The 21,118-nt window shown below is 36.4% G+C and overlaps 1 long non-coding RNA gene across 5 annotated transcripts; it reads right to left on the bottom strand.

The window, feature by feature from the left end:
* Nucleotides 1-14,647: 14,647 nt before the first annotated feature.
* Nucleotides 14,648-21,118, bottom strand: LOC110785913 (uncharacterized). Of its 5 annotated transcripts, none has more exons than XR_002532733.2 (8): nucleotides 20,887-21,118; nucleotides 18,709-18,881; nucleotides 18,400-18,526; nucleotides 18,010-18,137; nucleotides 17,769-17,862; nucleotides 17,391-17,555; nucleotides 16,367-16,574; nucleotides 14,648-15,022 (listed from the first exon to the last, which is right to left on the bottom strand). It is a non-coding gene; the product is annotated as an uncharacterized lncRNA (long non-coding RNA). The 5 variants fall into 5 exon arrangements; XR_008922624.1 differs by having other exon boundaries at nucleotides 18,709-18,885; nucleotides 20,887-21,117; XR_008922626.1 differs by having other exon boundaries at nucleotides 18,010-18,077; nucleotides 18,709-18,885; nucleotides 20,887-21,117.

The following is a 21,118-nucleotide window of genomic DNA, read 5'->3' as shown; positions in this document are numbered from 1 at the left end:
TCTTCCTCCTCTTTCAACAATCAGATCCATTTTTTCTCTCCTCCAAGCAACTTCTCAATGGTGCTTCAGACTTCAGCATTTAAGGATACCGCGCTATCTTTCGATTTTTTCGTTAGTATTTAACCCCGATCTATAGAGAGAAAAAGAAAGGGCGGAAGAGAGAAAAAGTCGCCGACCTCCTGCTGCGCTCGACGTTTTGCCTTCGCTTCATTCATTCATTGTTGTAGGGATTCAATTTTCAAACTCTTTGCTTTCTTCGAATTGTTTTGATTTATAATGTTTGTGCGATTTGGTTGTTTTTAGGGTTGATTTATGGTTTTCCATTTGATTTTATGTATTTGATGATATTTGCGTGTTTTTTTTTGTTGCGAATACGATTCTGATAATTTTAGGGTTCTTTTGTTATGTTTTTTTTACTGCTATTTCGTTCGATTTTATTGAATTTAGGGCAGATTTCGTTAATTTTTTTTTGAATGCTTTGCAATTTAATTTGTCACCTTGTTTCTCGAGTATGGGTCTGAAATTTTCTTATTTGAGATCTTCAGATTACATGACTATATAATTTGGTACCATTTGTAGAGTATGGGTTGTTTGGTATCTGTGTTGTATCTCTATTGTTCAATTATTCATGAGGGATTTTAACATTCATCGTATATGTTGCCATTATTCCGCTGGTTGATTTGTATTGGTTGTTATTGAAAATGTTTGTCATCGATTATAATTAATTGCGTAGTTCATTATTCTTCTGTAATTTATACTTGCATTTACATGGTCTTCCATACCAGTTAATGTTCATTTCAATTATAATTAAATGCTAGGTCGATTTGTAATTAACTTAGTGCATTTTCAGGGTTTATCACTCAACTTGCGATAGCAGCTGTTCCTTTTAAATCTTTTTTCTTATGGATAAAGCTTTGGATATGTCTTTAGAAGATATCACTAAGAGCAAGAAAAGTGCAGGCAAAGGTAGAGGACAAGGTGGTGCTCCTAGAGGGCGTGGAGATAAAGGATCTGTTAGTGGCGAAAGATACTTCTCTCCCTGTGTAATTCTCTCTCCTATATGTCTTTAAACCTTCATTAATTCTGTCACTTTGATCTGAAAATTTCTGCTAGTTTGATAGGTTAAAGTTGTTTTGTATGATAAGCTGAGATACTACGGTGGCCGTAAGTCCTTTGAATTAACAAATTCTGGTGAAGAACAGTGGTTCGAGGCCCCGAGATTAGGGTTACGGACTTAGGGGCCGGAGAGGTCGACCAAAATTTGGAGGAAATAGTGTTTGGGCTTCGTGGGATTAAGGAGTGAGAAAATTAAAGCTTGTTTGCATTAGGCGAGATTGAGATTTGTTGAAAGGGAATTGATAGATGGATGGATTGTCATATTGGTTTCATTCATCAATTAGTTGTGTATTGAACCTTTTTTTTTTTTTTTTGTAAAATAATTCATTGAAACCTTCAAATGAAATGGAAAATACTTCGTATAAGAATCCAAAACTAGTTTCAGATTTTATTGAATATTTTGCTTTTTTTTCATTGTAAAAATACTCAGTTGAAATTTCAAATTGTGGAAATGAAATTCCTATTTTCCAATACTCAGTTGTTTGTGTATTCTGTAGGGAGAGTGTTTTGCAATTAAAAGGTATATGGCGCAGATGGGGACACGTGGGAAGAAAATGATCTTCTAGACGTTGATCATTAACGATCTTTGTAGCTAGTGCATATTGAAACTTTCTAACAAATATTTTGGGAATCTCGTAGTGATGAGCGACATTTATGTCGCTCTAAACCTTTATTTTCTTATTATTTTCTTATAATTTCCGTTCTTATTTTCCCTTTTTGCTTCATGATTTCGCTTACTTTTTAGTTTTAATTGAATTTGTAGTGTATATTAATTAGTTTAGTTCACTTTTCTTTGGTTTTATTTCGTTTTTGTTTGATTTTTCTAGGATTTGATGGAGTTGAGAATGGAAAAAGCAAGTTGAGCATGAATGTAGAAAGGTGCGCCCGCGCCAAACCCGCCGCGCCCGCACCTGAAGGGAAGCTCCATTTCAGCAGATTTCCAAGACATTATGTCTAAGGTGTGAAATGACGTTTCTGTGAAGGTGCACCCGCACCAGAAAGGGCTGCACCCGCACCTTCACCAAATTTGCACAACCAACTTCATGTTGAGCCTCCCTTCGCCTCAAACGCCTCAGAGGCGCGCGCCCGCCCAAAATGTGGTGCGCCCGCACCCAAGTCAGATCTGGTTTTTGCCCATTTTCTCTCACTCATCGGTGCGTCCACACCCAATGAGGGTGCGCCCTTGAAGACCCTCGTTTGTGCGCCCGCACCTTTTTTTGGCGCGCCCGCACCATTGTCCGGATTCGAAATATTTACTTTTCTTTTGTTCTTTTTCGGGAAAGGGTATAAATACCCCCTCTTCCCCACCTTTAGAGGACATTCATTTTTATTGCTCTTAGTTTTCAGTTTTTAGGGTTTTTTAGAGAGATAAACACTTAGATAATCTTATTGCTTTGGTACCCAACTTCAATTTGTAGAATTCTTTGAAGCTTCAAGTAATTTCTTTCCTCTTTCCTCTTGTCCTTTGAATTTCGTTCTTCAACTTGTTTCTCTTTGTTATTTTTGTTGATGTTTTTCATACCCATAATTCCCACTACATGCTTGTTTGATTTTGGTAATTTCTTTGAATTTTGCTCAATTGTGATGGTTCTTTGTTTGAATTTCAAGTTTAGCTTGTTGATCCCTTTTATGGCTTGTGAGTAGTTACTTGCTAGGGTTAGGGGGGAAGCTTGGGAATGAATTAGGGGACTTTAGAAGAGAATTCATGTTGATGTTGTGATTAAATTGTGATTTGATGATAAGGATTTCCATGTCTAGTTAGATTAGTAGTCGCGAATGCTATTTCTAGTTGGATTAATTGGAATATTTCATGTTAGTTTGGCAAGAAATTGTGAATTAGTGTGAGCATGTGGATGAACTAGTTCTAATTGGTAGTCACCTAGTCTAAGGGTCATGCGAAAGCTCTCCCTCGGATTAGGCAACTCAATGCATTTTATCCGAAAGGTGGTGAATGCAACATTACCAGTTTTTCCCCTAATTATCATGTCTTTGCAACATCTTAGTGATTGAATCTTTGTCCTCCCCTAATAAACCCAAGCGGAACCCCAATTCCCCTAGCTCTTTCCCTATTGTTTAACTTGTTAATTAGTGTAGAATTGTTAGATAGTATAATCCAATTTACTCTCCTCTTCTAAGCTAGCTTGATTTTGTTAAACTCATTCTCACCGTTCCCTTGGGATGATCCCGAACTTAGTGCTATAATCAATATAGTTGGTTAGTTAGGTGTTTCTATAAATTTTGTTTGATTAGGTGGTTTTCGTATAACGACGCGAAAATCGCTTGTCAAAATGGCGCCGTTGCCAGGGAATGGCATCATTGTTTGTTTTTTCATTCTAGTTCACTAGTCTAGTTCTTTTTCTTTTCTTTTCGTTTTCATATAAAATAAATAAAAAAATGTCAAGAGTTTTCTCATTTCCTCAAGGTGTTCATGAACCATTTTGGATGTATTTTAATAGAGTAAATGCGGTGATTGAATATCGTCACACCCATGGAACTCTTAATGGTTTAACGGCTTGGGACACTTGTAATGTCATATATAATGGTGTAAATAGGGAAACATTTGAGATTCTTCAATCCAATTGTAATGGAGAGCTTCAACACATGCATTGGAGAGATGCCATGCCTTTCTTTACGTGGTTTGCTAGAGTTCAATATTTTGACTCTCATGCTTATTCTCGTGATCTTTCGCATCCTTGCATGAATGTCAATGATTTCCCTCATGTTTCTAATGCTAATGCTCATGAGCTTGATGACAACCATTCTCCCCATGTTGATTCTCAAAACTCCTTGCATTGTGAATTTTCAAAATCTTGTCCGTGTCGCAATTATATTGATGATGATGATTATGATTACGATTCATGTTATGCTAAGGATGATAATCAATCTAGTGATGGGAATGATGTTGAAAATGGTGAGGTATTGAACTTAGAGGTTGTTCCTCTTTCTCCCTCCTCCCCTCCCTTGAGCGAAAGTGACTCTCACCCCATTGATGATTGCCCATTGAATATTGAGAATGATTTGGTTCATTTGGGATGTGATAGTTCTAGTGAGGATGTCATTGAGTGTGAATCACCTAATTTGGTGGTTTTGGATGATTCTGAGATTTGTGATGAAGTTGATGATGAGATTTTGGTTGAAAGATCCCTTGTTGAGATTTCTTGTGCTCCTTGTGAAGTGAGTGAAGTTGTTTGTGAAACTTGTGTTCCCACTCCCTTCCCTCATACCCCTTTCCAAATCAAGAAACTCGAGATTTATCCATCCTTTCCCATCTCACTTCCTTATTTTCTCCGAACCCCACCACTTGAGGATTTTCCACCCCCTATTCACTCCCCTATGCCTTGTTTGAACAATATTGAGGAAATTGGCTCTCTTGCCACCCAAAAAGAGTTCGTCGAGGAGCATGAGGCTTCTCTTTTCCCTTTTTCTCTTTCTCCTTTTGATTTTTCTTCTTATTTTCTTACTTTTGCTTTTGATTTTTCCTACTCTTGGCACCCCACACCCCGTAGGCATAGAGTTGCATTCTACTTTGTGCTTGCATCTCATTTGACTCTTGCCTACTTGTTACTATTGGATATGTTTGCCATTGCATATGACAAACTATTGCGATCGTTGTCGGGGTACTTACTAGAGGTAAAAGTCGTCAAGCTAATGACGTAAAAAGAGCGCTTCTCGGGAGGCAACCCGTGGGTGTTGGCCATTTGGCCCATGTATACTAATTTTTCTTGATTTTTGAAGTTTTTGTGTGCCCCAAGCTTTCTTGATGTGGAAATCTTTGCATCCATCTTTGCCATGTCCGGCTATTCTTATTGGTGAGTTCGTTCGTTATTACGGTTCTTTGCGGGACTTGCTCCCACGACATTTCCGGTAATATCATTCTAACTCTCATGCATTCTTTGGGATCGGGCATATTTCTTGCGGGGCATTAGTTGGATGGGTAGTTGTGCCCCTCCTAGTTTCGTTTTAGGCCTTGAGGACATGGCCTAATTCAAGCTTGGGGTAGATTTGATTTTTTGGATTGCTACTTTGATCTCCATGTGATGGATTGCTTGATTTTGTGAATATTTTGCGATTTTGTGCATATTTCTTGATTAGTTTAGTTGATTTTCTTTAATTTCTTTTTCTTTTTATTTCCTTTTCTTTTCCTTATTTTCTTTCTCTTTTCTCTTTCTTTCTTTTTCCTTTTCGATCTTTGTCAAGGCAAGTTTTTTTCTAGCTTTTAGGAATTATTCTTGATTTAGGAAAATAAAATTGGAACTTGTAGGTTAGAATGCTTTTATTCCTAATTGGTAGATGTTTGCACGGTTTTCAATGTCTTGGTCCGAATCTAGGATTTAGGTGTCAAGAAAGTTGGTTGAACTTTGGGTAGCATACGTCTTGAACCCTTGGTTTGTGGTAAGATGGTGTCGATCTCTCTAGCGACTTGAAATCGGAGAGAGTAGTATTTTCTCCCATGTGAGGATCATGTTCACATTAGCCCAAACACATTGTTTACACATATTTAGTGGCATGGATCCTTGGCATTGACTTTCTTATCTCCCGAGTTTAACTATTTCCTTCCCGAGACGCGACCGAACTACTTTAGGGGACGATAGAGGCATTTTCTTTCGGTGACTATTTTTCGTTTTAGTTTAGGACTTTATTTTCTATTTCTCATATATTTTTGTTTGCATTTGCCCCCTTGCTAGCCATTTGAGCCTTTCCCCTTCATTTCTTATGAGCACATTACAAGCCTAGTAGCCTTTGTTTTATTTTCACCCTTAGAAATGATAGTGAAGCTTTGAGTTATGATGCTTGATGGTTTTGAATGATTATGCAAAGTTGAGGAATGATTGATATTGGTATGAATGGCAAAGTTTGGGAAATATGTTGTATATAGTGAATAAATAAGCAAAAGCAAAAAGAGAAAGGAAAGTTTTGAAAAAGCCAAAAATAGAGAAAAACAAGGCAATGAGAAAAGTTTCAATTGAAACACAAAAAAAATAAGAGAAAATCAAATCAAGGAAAATTTCAAAAAGAGTTTTAGTTTAGTTTTGTTGTTGAATAAGCTTGGGGGTGCCCCAAATAAGTGGTATGAGTTTGTTTTGGTTCGATTTGCTTGAGTTGAGTTCATTCATTGCGCTTCACTTTAGGTATGAGCACCAATTACCAAATTTGTTCCACACCTTACCCCTAGCCTACATTACACCCTAAAAAGTCCTCTTGATCCTTTTGAGTTGAGTCCTTGTCGGTGGAGGGAGGACTTGGTCAAGTTTATGGAATGGGATTGTCATGCTAAGATGTCGAGTAACCTTCTCTTCTCCTTTGCAATTCTTGTTTTCCGGCGCCTTCGGGGCGTCTTGAGAAACTATTCTTAAGGGTAGATGGGATCTAGAGATTTGACGTGGTATGCTCGGTTGAAGGGGAATTGATAAGTGCTTGCCCTTAGTTCTCTTTGCTTGGCAGTTGAATCTTTCACTCGACTTAGGACATTGGTTAGCGTGCATTCGTTTATTTAGTTAGTAATATTAGCATTCTTTTGCGCTCGTTCCATAATAAGGGCCATTTTCTTGGATTTTGTAATTTAATTTTATTTTTTTTCCTTTCCTTTTATTTTCCTTTCTTTTCTTTTTCTTTTATTTTCTTTCCTTTTCTTGGTTTGTTTTCCTTTTAGGTCTTGCCTTGATTGAGTTTTTGGAAGAGTTATGGGTTGAACTCTTTGGAAACCCTTGCGAGATCTCACTCGCCCTCTTGAGCGATTGCGGGGTTCAAAGAGCTTGTTGCATGTGCTTAAATGCAACCGTGATTCCTACGACAGTGAGTTAGTGTGCATTCTTGTAGTTCTTATTTTCGTAATTTTGATTTCAAATAAATGAGCTCATTCTCCTTCCCGTTTTTATTCTAGCTTTGCTTGGGGACAAGCAAAGGTTTAGCTTGGGGGAGTTTGATGAGCGACATTAAATGTCGCTCTTAGCCTAGGATTTTATTTCATTTTATTAGGATTTTATTATTATTTTACTTAGTTTTATCATTTTTTAGTTCGTTTATCGCGTTTTTGCATTAATCGTAACATTATCTCGTCTTGCGTATATTTTAGCCGTTTTTGCTCTAAATGTGCCTTTTATGCTCACTTTCATAGCGTAGGGTCGTTTGGAGTATTAACGTGTTATGTAATGTGAATTTAAGCTTAGACGACGATTGAAATGATTTACGATTTGTAAAAATGTGATACGAATTAATAAAGTGTTTTCCGAATTAATAACGTGTTTTCCGAATCGTCGTTGTGCTATACGATTTTTTAATGTGCTAGGCGATTTTCTAATGAGCTATACGATGCTTTATTGTGTACAGCGACGATATCATTGCGTGCTATACGATGCTTGACGATGGGTAGCGACGAATGCTATACGATGCACTGACAGTCCCATGGGCATGCCACGAGCACACAAGCGAGCACCAACCTAGGCAGCCTTGGTAGGGTGTGCGCCCACACATACATTGCTGCGCCCACAACAGCAGCGCACAAGTGGTGCGCCCACACCAAAGACCACCGCGCCTGCAGCCTCACCAAACTCGCACTCAAAAAGTTCCTGCCATGAACTAAGAAATTGGAGTTCCCTTTTGGTGCGCCCGCACCTCCGGCCACCGCGCTCGCACCGGCCAGCGCTGCGAGTTATATTTAAGCAGCAGCAAACAACGATTTTGGGAGTAGTTAGTTTTAGGTTTCTTTTAGTTTTCGAAATTAGGTTTTAGAGTCGAGCAGCGACGATTTAGAATAGATTTAGCAGTAGATTAGATGGAATTTCAGTTTTTAGCCCTTTGATTTTCGTTTTCAGATTCGAATTTTCTCTTCGTTTTTGGTTCCTGTTTTTGCGGTTTGGTTTCTCTTGGGGTCGAGCAGTAGACCAGCAGGAGCATCACTAGTAGAAAAAACCCCTGTTGCAGCCCCCTTGTTGCAGCGTACATGTATAAATACGCTTCAACAACCAGTCGGTCAACGCGGGTCAAACCCTTTAAAGGGTTATCGCAGCGTACATTTTAGTTGTTCGCAGCAAATGTGTTTGTTGCAGCGTACAAAATAAAAGCCCGCAGCAACAACCCGACTTTATTGCAGCGTACATGTTATTGCCCGCTGCAACAAGTCCGCGTTTCAAAATTTTTTACTTTCCTAGGTTGCAACAAACCGCGCTCAAACGAGCGGGCTCAAACGTACGTTGTTCCTTCTCTTCTAGCTCCAAGCTTTTTCCCTTAAACAAATATCCAAGCAAGCCGTCGAACTCAGCCGTCGAACTCAGCCCTGCGTCGCCGTCGAACTCAGCCCTGCGTCGCCGTCGAACCCAAGCGTTGCTCAGCCCTGCGTCGCTGTCTTCGCCGGTGTGTGGTGTTCTCGCCTCATCTCCCCCATCCCGTTCAATTCTCGCGCGGCCTGTCACTGAAAGATATATTCTTGGTCGGCCGGGGGTTCAGCATCTCCCCGTCGCGTCGTGGTTCCGGTGGTTGCTCGGCGTCGTGGTTCCGGTGGTTTCGGTATGGTGTGTTCAATTTTTATTTTCGTTTTTTATTTTCGTTTTCAGATTAGGGTTCAATTTTAGTTTTTGATTTTCGTTTTGATTATTTTTTTTTATTTTCGTTTTGATTTTCGTTTTGATTTTCGTTTTTGATTTTCGTTTTGATTTTCGTTTTGATTTTCGTTTTTATTTTGATAAGAATAGTCTAAGGGCAAAACAATTTCTAAACTGTTAGACAGTCAGGAACTTTTAGCTTTTTTTGATATTTTGCAGGCCAATATTTGAAGAACCAGAGAGAGATTTGTATTTATGCCTTATCAGTTGGTCGAAGAAGGTAACTATGTGATTTATACTATTAAATTAATGGTTTATTTAATCGTGTTTTCTCTAGCTAAGTCCCTGGTGATGGAGAATAATATTATTAATAGTTTGTAGCATGGTCAACAATAGTAAGGTCTTGTTGATCATTGTTTCCATATTATACATGTATCTTTGAGGGATATCATTGTATCCTATTTCATACCAAATTCATAGCATCATGCATTGCACTTCTAGCAAGCATGACTAAGAGAAACAGGACTCTTTACAATAATCTTTACTTTATTCATTATTTAATATCTAATTTTTTATCTCTTGAGTTTTTTTTCTCTATGAGGGTTGGCCCAGTTAGCTGTGTACAGGTGTACTTCTCCCGACTCTTGTTTGTTCAATCTTCTCAATTGTCTGAGTGTACCTTTTTTCTTTTGAAACAATTTATCTCCCCCCCCACCCCCTATCAGAGTTTTATGGTACAGGGGTGTAAGTCAGTAACTCGGTATAAGCTTTTCTCATGTCATTATTACGTAGCATCATTATTTATAATATATTATACTGCACTTTTAGTGTCATTTTTGGGTTAGTTGGTTAGAGGTAAAACTGTATTTACTTGGCCTGCACAGATCCTGCCAATGGAATAAATGTATACATGCTTGAGTTGTTGCTGTTTTATTTTATTTTAAAGACAAGGAAACAAAAAGCAGGCCTTCCTATATCTGGAATAAACTAGAGCTATTGCTGTTGTCAATGGCTTCTTAAACTTCTTTTTTTGTTTAGCAATTTCAATTTTGGAGATTCTTTGTTTTAATGGTCACTGTTATATCTGTTATTCTGTAGAATCCTGTTTGATGCCAATGTGGATCATTCTTATTATGACGGTCTGCTCTGGACACTACGGTATGCCGTACATATAAGTATCTCTTAATTCTTGAATCTTCTATAACTTCTGCCTTAGATTTATTTCTGCAACATATCTTCTTAATTTGTTTGGTTTCGACTTCTATTTCTTTCTCCCTGCATGAAGAAGCTTACATCAACTCTCGATGCTGCTTGTGCCCCTAGTGATCTGGATTGATCTGCAGCAATACCTGAACTCAATGTTGTTTATGGTAGAGTGAGCAGGCGCAAGGTCCCAATCTGAAAGTTGTGGCAGCTAAGTTGGCTACTGATCTGCACGTACTGATCTGCACATCAGTTACTTGCATTTTCCATAATGAGATGCAACTAGGATAGCCAACAATTTGGGCTGCTGTCTGACGGGTTTTCCTCCTCACAGGAACATCGAATACTGGTGAGCATGTCCATCGGTCTCTAAATATTTGCTCAAAGTTGTTCCAGATAACTTTTTCAACATTTTGATTTACAAAAGATATACTCCGTATTAATTTTAGGATTTGCTTAGCGTGTATCTACAGGGGAGCTTGGTGCTGCTCGGGCAAACCAAGACAATGCAGACACAAAAGACTTAAAAGAGCAGGTATTTACAGTTGTTGACTTCCTTATAGTTAACTTACTGTCTCTGAAGTTTGAACTGACAGTTGAAGCATGTGATCACTCTGTTCTGTGCTAGGTTTCCAACCTCAAAGCAGCTTTAGCCAAGAAGGAAGAAGAAATGGAGAACCTTTCTCGTCCATTAACCAGCACTCCAGAAACAATCTGGTAAACTGATTGGCTTAAATTATCGAGTATCTAGATGAACCACTGAACATACTTGACCAGATTGATTTTATGACCCCTTTGTGTTTTGCTGTTTTGGTTATTTGTCATGCATGTTTGTCAATTTTAAAATGCTTGGTATGTTCCCTTGCAAATATTTATGTGGAGTTCATTGTTTGAACTTTAGCCAAATTTAGAGTTTCTGCAATAACATGTAATGTTATTAAAAGTTTATAAATGTAGAAAACAGAAGAATTATGCTGTTTGAAAACTTGAAAACAACAGTGGTGATTTCAGAACTGCAGCTTAGAGAGAATTGTTTAGGGAGAGATAGTAGAGACGTATGGAGAGAGAAAGTAAATAATTAATACAATCCCGTATTACATCTTACACCCTAGCTGCCTTAAGCTGTAACAAACCCAGATTATGTTACATGAGGTGAGATTATAATATAATATTGCAACACTTAATCAATAAAGTCTGGCCAAACAAGATTGACAAGAATCCAAAAGAAGCAATAGGAGAAATAGTAAATTAATCAATAATTGAAAGCAATAAAGTCAACCCCTTTCATGTATTCATGTATCCCTTAAAACCATATAATTAGACTACTCACACATTTTTAAAGAAATTAAAGACATTGAATAATTCATCATGATATTAATAGAAGACAAATTAGGGTTTAATGAATAACGAAGAACAATAATTAAACAATCTAAAAGCATAAAACGAAGAAAAGACAAAAATGAAAATAATACCTGAAACTTGATTAATGAAAATAGTTGTCAAAAACAAGAAACATATTAACTTCATAAGACTCGTTCCAATCTATTTATGCACCTATAAGGCTCATTGGGTCGTTATAGGTCATATTTAGGCTAAAATGACATTTTCGCTCTCAACTCTGAACTTAAGAACATAAGGACTCATTTTAAACTTATTATATGATTAATATGCTTAGTTTAAGTTTCTAAGACTTATTCTAATCTATTTATGCACATTTAATGCTTGTTTGATTGTTATAGGTCATATTTAGGCTAAAATGGCATTTTCGCTCCCAACTTTGAACTTAAGAACCTAAGGACTCATTTTAAACTTATTATATGATTAATATGCTTAGTTTTAAGTTTCTAAAACTTATTCTAATCTATTTATGCACATTAATGCTTGTTTGATCGTTATAGGTCATATTTAGGCTAAAATGACATTTTTGATCCCAACTTTGAACTTAAGAACCTAAGGACTCATTTTAAACTTATTATACGATTAATATGCTTAGTTTTAAGTTTCTAAGACTTATTCTAATCTATTTATGCACATTTAATGTTTGTTTGATCGTTATAGGTCATATTTAGGCTAAAATGAGACATTTTCGCTCCCAACTTTAAAATAAAGAACCTAAGAACTCATTTTAAACTTATTACATGTTTAATATGCATAATTTTAACTTTATAAGACTCGTTCCAATCTATTTATGCACCTTTAAGGCTCATTGGGTCGCTATAGGTCATATTTATGCTAAAATGACATTTTCGCTCCCAACTTTGAACTAAAAAACCTAAGGACTCATTTTAGACTATTAGGACATTGTCATTAGTTGCTTGAATGTTAAAATGTGATGTTTAATTTGTATTTAAACTAATGTTTAATTGAAATTTCTGTTTTTGTAAAGGTCTACACTCCGAGGAATGCGCCTTATGCTAGTGAGGAAATTGATGTGGTTCGTGAGCAATGGGCGAAGTTTTTTACCACCAAGTATTTATTATTGACCTGAGGGCGCTTGATCGAGTTGGTTTAGATGTTATAGAACAATCTTTTATGTTAAAATGTATGCGTACGTTGAAATTGGAACGTAAATATATTTAAATGTATCGGTATGTGCACTTTTGGTTTTGGGAAATATACAAAACTCCAGTTGTTGTTTTTATATTTGTTATACAGGTTGCGTTATTCTATTATTGTTTTGACAGGTTTCTATATTTGGTGCAAGGCACTCTAGGTATCCCTAAACAAGATTAGAATTTTCCCGCCAAAATTGCTTTGTTGCAGCGTACATATATATTGTACGCTGCAACAAGGGAAAAGAATTTCGCAAAATTCCAGACTTGTTGCAGCGTACAAATATATGTACGCTGCAAAAAGTTGAGTTTTTTTGCAGCGTACATATATATGTACGCTGCAACAAGTCCAAATTTTTGCCAATTTTTTGGCACTTGTTGCAGCGTACATACATATGTACGCTGCAAAAAACCACTTTTTGCAGCGAACATTGTACGCTGCAAAAAGGTCAGACTTGTTGCAGGCCCCCCAGTTGCAGCATACGATGTACGCTGCAACAGGGGTCTAAAAGCCCGCTGCAATAAGGGTTTTTTCTACTAGTGCATGTTAGAATAGTAGCGAGGAGTTTAGATATTTAGCTTTTCGATTTTTGAAGTATAGATCTCAATTTTATGAATTACAAACACAAAATTTCAGATTATTTTCTCTTTGGTTTGGGGTTTTTTTGTTTGTTCTTCATTTTCAGATTTTTATTCTTCATTTTTTTGGCTTCAATTCAACTTCTAATGGTATAATTTCTCTCTTTGGTTCTTTAATTGTTTTGATCTTATTGCTTAATTAGTTTATGCTTGGTTATTGTGATTTGAATTTTGAATATTTTCGATGGAGTTTTGTTGGATTTTGGCTTTGAATTTTCATGTTTGATTTAGTTGATTGAATTAGTTCGATTTGCTTGTTTAGTTTCATGATTAGGATTCGTTTTAGTTTAGTCTTAGTTTTAATTATGCTAATTGAGTAGTTCGTAGTCTAGAGATTTAGGGTGAAGCCTTGGGATTGAATTTGGGAAATTATAGGGAAATTCATGATCGATGTTGTGATTAAATGTGAGTTGATGATAGGATATCCATGACTAATTAAGTAGTAGTTGCAAATGCTAGTTGATTAGAATTGATTGGAATGCATAGTTTAGGTTTGACAAGACATTGTGAACCTCTTTTATGCAAGTGAATAGTAGGTCTTATATGCAAGTGGTCTAGTTTAGGACTATGCGAAAGCTTTTCCATAGATTAGATGCTTCGCGTGCTCTATCCGAGAGGTGGCGAGTACGTCTTTAGTTTCTATTCCCCTATGAATCAAGTCTTTGCATAATCATGATTGTTTTGACCTTGTTCTTCCCTTAATCCAATTTCCATTGCCGATTCCCGAAATCTCTAGAATTTCTTTACTTGTTTGTATTTCGTGCTTTTCTTGCTTTCATTAGTTTAATACTCAAACTCATTTTCCATTCGAATTAGCTTTTGAACGCATTAGATTGAAGAGTCAAACATATTCATTCTCTTGGGACGATCCCGAACTTACCGCTATAATCAATATAGTTGGTTAGTTAGGTGTTCTGATTTTGTTTGATTAGGTGGTTTTCGTATAACGACGCGAAAATCGCCTGTCACGTAGCAAGTTAAAAAATTTGTTGTACTTAATTTGGATTTGAACTTGTGATATGAGTTAGGAGAATGTTATGTTACAGTAGTTTTATTTAATTTATTCTTTGGATAACACACTGGTCGCACTACTACAAAAATAGCCTAAGAAACCGGGTAAAACAAGGCAAAGAAACCTCACTTCATACGGTGCCTAGGTAGTAGGTCTCTTAGCATAAGAGACCGGAGTTTTGGCCTGGTTTCTTTGATTTATTTAAGAAACCGATTGTGGCAGAAAACTGGTTTCTTAGATGAAATCTCATTTCATGTGAATTTAAATACAAAGAAAAAGAGATCGAATTGAGGAAATATGCGGTTACTTTGACTGTACTAGGAAACCACTTGGTTACGAAGTGCGGTTCCTTTGTTTTTTTATTTTAAAGAGACTGTATTTTAAGATCTACGGTTTCTTTGATGCTCCTCTATTATAAACGTGCAATCTAAGAAACCAGATTTATTAAATATTTGATTTTTTTTTATTATTAAATTTTAAATGGCTGGTACAACCAATACATTAGTGACAGATAATATATTTTCAAATTATATGGTACCTATTAGATTCCATCCAATATCCAAATTGGCTCAATTTAATGGTAAAAATCCATTAACTCTATATTATATATATGCATAAAAATACTCCAAACCGACCAATATACCTTTTTGTTCTCCAAAACAATAAATTAAATAAAACTACTGTAATATATAACATTCTCCAAACTCCAATCACAAGCTTAAATCCAAAAGAATACATCAAATGTATTAACTTGCTATGAGATTCGCAAAACATTTGTTAGAAAGTGTCAATATGAACTAGCTACAAAGATCATTCATGATCAACGTCCAAAATATCATTTTCTTCATCTTCACCAATCTGATCATTGAAAACTTGTTTTTGCTTGAAAAATATGTAACCAAAGTATCCCGTGTCTCGTCAATCATCGCTTGAGAATAAGTGGCAGGAACTTGAGGAAAGTACTGCATACAAGACATAAAAACGATTAAAATAGGTATATGTTAAAGGATATAGAGCCGAATGGAAGTTGAAATTTGTTATGGTGTCTAGAAATGTTTTTTATTAGGGCAGATTTTTTGCTGTTTGGTGTATTAGCAATGATAAATTTATTTTCCCTTATTTATTTTTCAAAAAATCAAACATAAATTTTTTTTAGATGGGACTGTAATAACCCTTGACTCACGACCAGTGTGATACATGTGGAGTTTTTAGTTGGGAGCTAACCATGTCTACATACACAATCACCAGACAAATATAAAAACAGAATTCCTCACAATCAATAAGTAAAATCACACGAATGAAAATATGGAATTTTAGTTCCATCAATTCACGAATCAGGTAAAACTTTCCCGGGATCAAGGAAATAGGTTATCATATTAAGAAGTCTTAGCCAAGCAACCAAGAACACAACAAAAATACTCTTCATGTTCCGACTCAAACAAACTGAAGACCAAAGTATTTGCAGTAAGATACATTCAATACCATCCTAACTCAGAATCTTCATTAATTCCGCTCAACATTAGGAATTAAAGCAGTGAAATACATTAAATTCAATCTCTCTAAATTACTAATCAGCATCAATTCAATTCATAACACAACAAAATAAAACTAACCTAGACGAACAACAGAACACTGGGAGATTTGATGAATTTAAATGCATAAGCAACATAATTAAGGGGAGGGAAGAAGGAGAGAGATAAATCAAGTTAGCTGCCACGGAAGACACAGAAGATAAATCAGGTTGATAGAGTTTCGATTGCACCTTCTTGATTTTATTCTTTAATACTGTATTAAACAAAACCCTATTTTTATTGAATTATACACTTTATCATATTAAATTCATGTACACCTATTATTTGTCTGCCTGTGTTTCTAGGAGGTCAGTGACTCATGTCCATGTTCAATTAATTTCAAGTTACAATTTTCCGTGATGTAATCATTATATTGGATTTCAGGATTTATACTCTTGTTTCTTGGTTGCATACAGGATTTAACTGTATTTATACTCTTGTTTCTTGGTTGCATACAGGTTAAACTTCAATGTGTTGCAGCATTTAACTGTATTTGTTTCCAAGTAATTGTGCAGATATTACATATTTAAGCACATGGGGAATATTTTAAATAAAAAGACCAATCTCAGGATCTATCAAATAAGTCTTCAAGACATTTCTCGACAATGGACTAAAGATCATACATGTGATGAGATTCACCAATTGACCAACAAATTCAGACAATGCTGAATGCTCAGCATAAGAGAGACGCAAAATAAGACAAACTTTGAAATTAAAGTATGAGAGATGAAGTACCTCAGTAGCATAGACCTGCCAGCACAAAACACTGCTAGACCAGCACCAGCAGCAACACCAGCTGCAACACCAGTAGCAACACCAGCAGCAGATGATTGAGATGAGTTGGTAGCAGGAACAGAGGAGAGTACAATAGGTAGAGGTTATGCAACTTATAGGGTAGTTACTCTGGGATGACCTGCTAATTAACTAGAGCCGGAATCTCAGTCTGAAAATAAATGAACATGGATTAAGGACTACGGAGTAGTAAAGTAATATGAAGTATAAAGAATATTACAAGAAAACTCCTGTGAGTCTGATAAGGTTTTCTAGCCATCACAGAATAAGATCCAAATTACAATGCTGCAAAGACGATGTACTGATCCTCGGACTCAAAAACAACAGAGAAAATGCAAACTTTACGGTAAACAATGTGCATTGGCCTGTAACATGTTCACTCTACTGGTAACTTCTAACACCAGAAGTAACGGCATGGATCTGTAATCTTTAAACTTGCTGCAAGAAACTTGTACACACAGGATAGCACATTAAAAACTGCACTATATGTAACTTGTATATTTACTTCAGTTTTCTAACCGCTCTGATATCCGGTCTAAATTCTAGACTATTTGTTTAGTACATAGCTTGAAGTTACAAGAAAACAACGATAGACAAGAATTTAACTCAATAATAATCGAAACATATATGATATATGTATGCCAAGGTACAAAATTTCATCTCTCAGAGACAATTCACCAAAGAAATTGAAGTAAAAAACCGGGTAAGATGTCGGCAATTTTTGGTTGTTATTTAATAAATTAGAATCTATAAAACTTAAAACTTCAAATTACTATCATTTACAAGCCTACAAGCCAAAGATTATATTTGTAGTTTAATCAAGAGCAAACAAAAACAATTCAAACCTTAAGATTGATATCGAGAACTCTGTACAATTCATATTTCAGGTGTATGTTGAAACTAGGAAGAAAGAGATAATCGAGAACACAAAATGGGCAATGATTGAAGGGAAGATGGATACAAGTACCAACTTAAGTAATTACACAGATGAGAATACTGGATGCACTGCTTCTGCTGAAATTAACCCAATCCATAACGATGCATTGCTTGTTGCACGCTTCAGCGTTAAAATGACATGATGGCCGGACCCTAAGCCAGAGACTCCGTCAAATCGAAGTGCGCTACCTGCTTCCTTTGATAATATATACGCATATGTTTAAATCACTCCAATAAAACAACAACAAGCATCTGAAATCAAAATCCTAAACTAAGAGTTCTAAACAATCGAAAAAAAAATAATCAAAATCACCAACTAACACAATTAAACCCTAGATTCATTAAAACAGTATTAAAAAGTTACAAAATCAATTGAATATGGAAATCACGGTAAGGAGAGAGAAAATACCTCAGATCGAAACAAGCTAGGTACTCAAGGACGGTGGCGATGTAAACCGGATCTCCAACAACAACACTCCGGCATTTTTCCCAAACTTCAAAAACTGAGAAATTCGACCCATCAGTAAATGAAAACCAGTACATATACCTCCTCGTGAAAAACCAATCAAGTAATTTTGTCAGTTTCATGAAAACAACATAGGAATATTAAGATGTAATTTATTCTAGTCCAAGTGGATGTTACCACTTACCAGAGCGTAAGCCTGAGGCTGGGCAACAACAGTATTTCCCGGTAAAGCTGAATTAATCAGTTCTGCAGCTGAACCCCCAAACATCAAAAAGCCATACAAAGCCATAAAAACGTCCTAGAAAATCCAGCCTGCATATTTGAGTCTGAGCTTTACACAATACGAAAATAGTTGCACCTCATTTGCACATTTCAAAACCGCATATGTCCATAAAATTTAGCTATGTATTCAAATTTCAGACACAGAAGTTGGAATCACTCCTTTTACAAAATTTTCTACACATTTTTGTGCAACAATTACCATCGCATTTCAGGCTGGTAGAAAAATGTGGCATTATTGTTTACTTACTAACAACAACAAAAAAAATGTATATGCAGGAGCAAGTGGACTGACCTTTCTAATTGCCCCAGGCGAGTTCACAGTAGGCGGACCTGATCCTTGGCTCAGAATGCTTAATGATGCTTGCAACGACCTGGTCTTTCGATTCGACTCAAGTAGGACAAGCTGTCAGGAATTGATCCTGTTAGAAGATTGAGGAAGAAGTTCATTGTTAATAGTTGTTTGAAAGCTTGAAAATTGTCAATGCTACACAGCCAACACCAATATGATATATTCGATAGTTCACCAGATAAGGAGTTATTAGACAACCATTGTTTCTAAGACTTAAATACGATTAATGTCAATAATTAACTTGAGACGTACTCAAGAGAAACAAGGTTTGGTGAACAAAGATGCAGGAATTCTTCCTCGATGATTATTCTCTTCTAGTTGCAGAAGATGTAGGGAAGTTAAATGACCAAGATAGAGTTGTAGTCGTCCATCAACTTTGTTCCTGCTTAGATCCAGCTCCTCAAGGTTCCTTAGTCTGCAGAACACTGCCTATAGAATAACTTGTTAGTACGGAGTATATCTTTCACTTGCTGGTAAATCTTAAGTCGTAACCATGAACATATATGATATATATAGGTAATGGTTTTGCATCAGTTGATAAATAACCTTTTTATTATTTACTAGAAAGAATACTACGGAGTACTAATATACTATCATCACTTAATTAGAGAACAAAACTTTACGTCTTCAACACATCGTACATCTCTAAAGATCAGAAGCCAGTTCAGTTAGCTTTGAGAACCAGGGTAAAAGCCTTGCGTCTAGGCCTGTTATTGATGAAATATTTCTCATAACTACTAACATCAGCAAATACAGGCAACATAGCGAGGCTTGGTTATTTCCAATTAGATCAGGTTTATTGAAGTACCATTCCAGAACTGATGACAAAAGTTCAGATGAAAGACAAATAACTTCAGACAAGGACAAAAAATACAATGTCTTAGACAAGTTTAAATCAGTGTTTTTCTTGTCAAAAGAAAGAAGCCTGATGACAACAGTCAAGATTTTCGTTTAGTATTAGAGCATTGAGGACTCGGGACACAAGATTATTGATGAGATTACAACATTACTTTAAGTTCAAGGAAAGCGCAACAACTGATGGCAGCATTCTCGGACTATTAAAACTTATCAAGAGCTTAGGGAGATCCTACGACCCGTCTACAAAAAAAAAAAAAATTATCCCCTGCCGGTGGGTTAGAAAAATAAATCCACCGGCGGGATTCGTAATTAATATAATAATTCCGCTGCAAATTGGTAGAAGATGAGGTTTGTGTTGGAGAAAAGACTCGTACTTGGAATCGCGTCCAATTCGAGTATTCATATTGAGATAATTGGTGAGTTCGAAAAGAAAGGCGTTCTCATCAAGAGAGAAAAAAAAAAGTGCAGGTTCGAAAAGAATGGCGTTCTTGCTCGATTTTTTTTAATCGAAGAATGGTGATTCCAATCGCAACGTTCGTGAAACTGCCGTTACGATTGAGGGAGGGAGTTAAGGATAACGTAGTTATCCTAGAGGATAGAATATCATATGAGATAGAGTTATGTTATATGATACGGGTGATACTGAGGGAGTGTCGTCACCTACGGGTGATACTGAGGGAGTGTCGTCACCTACGGGTGATACTGAGGGAGTGTTGTCGCATACAGGTGACAATGAGGACGTGTCGTTGACTAGTGGCGTCGACGAAGGGGTGTCGTCGCCTGTGAGGGAGGAACAACAACATTATACACCCAGTCGAGTGGAATCAGACGTCGTCTCAGCAACGACAGGTGTCGATGAGACGACGTGTAGTGATGAGAGTGAGACAAGGCAGTCATCAGCCCGTCGTATGTGTCGAGACTGTCGACGAAGGTTCAGTTAGCAGATATCGTCACTAAAGCGTTGGGGAAGAAGCAATTTGAGTTTTTTTTGAACAAGATGGGCATTCGAGATCTTCATGTTCCACCTTGAGGGGGATGTTAAGATAGAATATAGGAGATATTATATTGTGAATATTCTGTAGAGTCCTAAATATGGTATGTTACCTAATATGAGTCCTACATATGGTATGTTACCTAATATGTAATCTAGGGTTTAGGTAATGAGTTGTACTATATATATACGTGTGTTATTAATGAGAAAGATACGAGATTACACAATATTTGACAGATTACAACATTACTTTAAGTTCAAGGAAAGCGCAACAACTGATGGCAGCATTCTCGGACTATTAAAACTTATACAAAAGAACATTTTCCAACTTTTAGGGATTGAAGAATGCGACTTATCAACACTATATCAATTGCTGAAAATGTAAGAAAGAAAAAATAAAATTGGACAGCAATTGAAATCGAAAAATAGAAAAGAAACTAACAGTGAATTATCAGAAAATTCGATAGAGATTGATGCAAATTGCAATCAATTATTAAAAGTCAAATTGATACTCCAAAAAAATCATGAGATAAATTCATATGAAAAATAGTACTAAAGAGATTCATATGGGGAAAACATACCAACGAAATTCATGAAGAATCTTCCCAAGAGTGCGAAGAGTGAAAGAAGGATTTAGGGTTGCAGAAAGTTGAGAAATCGGAGAGATGAAGAGTGCGTGGGAGACTGGGGAGGTTAGAGAGAGTAATGGGGATTTAGGGGTTTCATTTTCTTTCATTTGGGGACTGGGGAGTTAAAGGCAGTAAGCGATTTCTAAACGAATCCAAAGGGGGGAAAAATCACAACCCCTAATCT

The sequence above is a fragment of the Spinacia oleracea genome, chromosome 6, assembly GCF_020520425.1.
Source record: "Spinacia oleracea cultivar Varoflay chromosome 6, BTI_SOV_V1, whole genome shotgun sequence".
In the NCBI taxonomy this organism is placed as follows: domain Eukaryota; kingdom Viridiplantae; phylum Streptophyta; class Magnoliopsida; order Caryophyllales; family Amaranthaceae; genus Spinacia; species Spinacia oleracea.
This window is presented reverse-complemented; position numbering and strand designations above follow the sequence as displayed.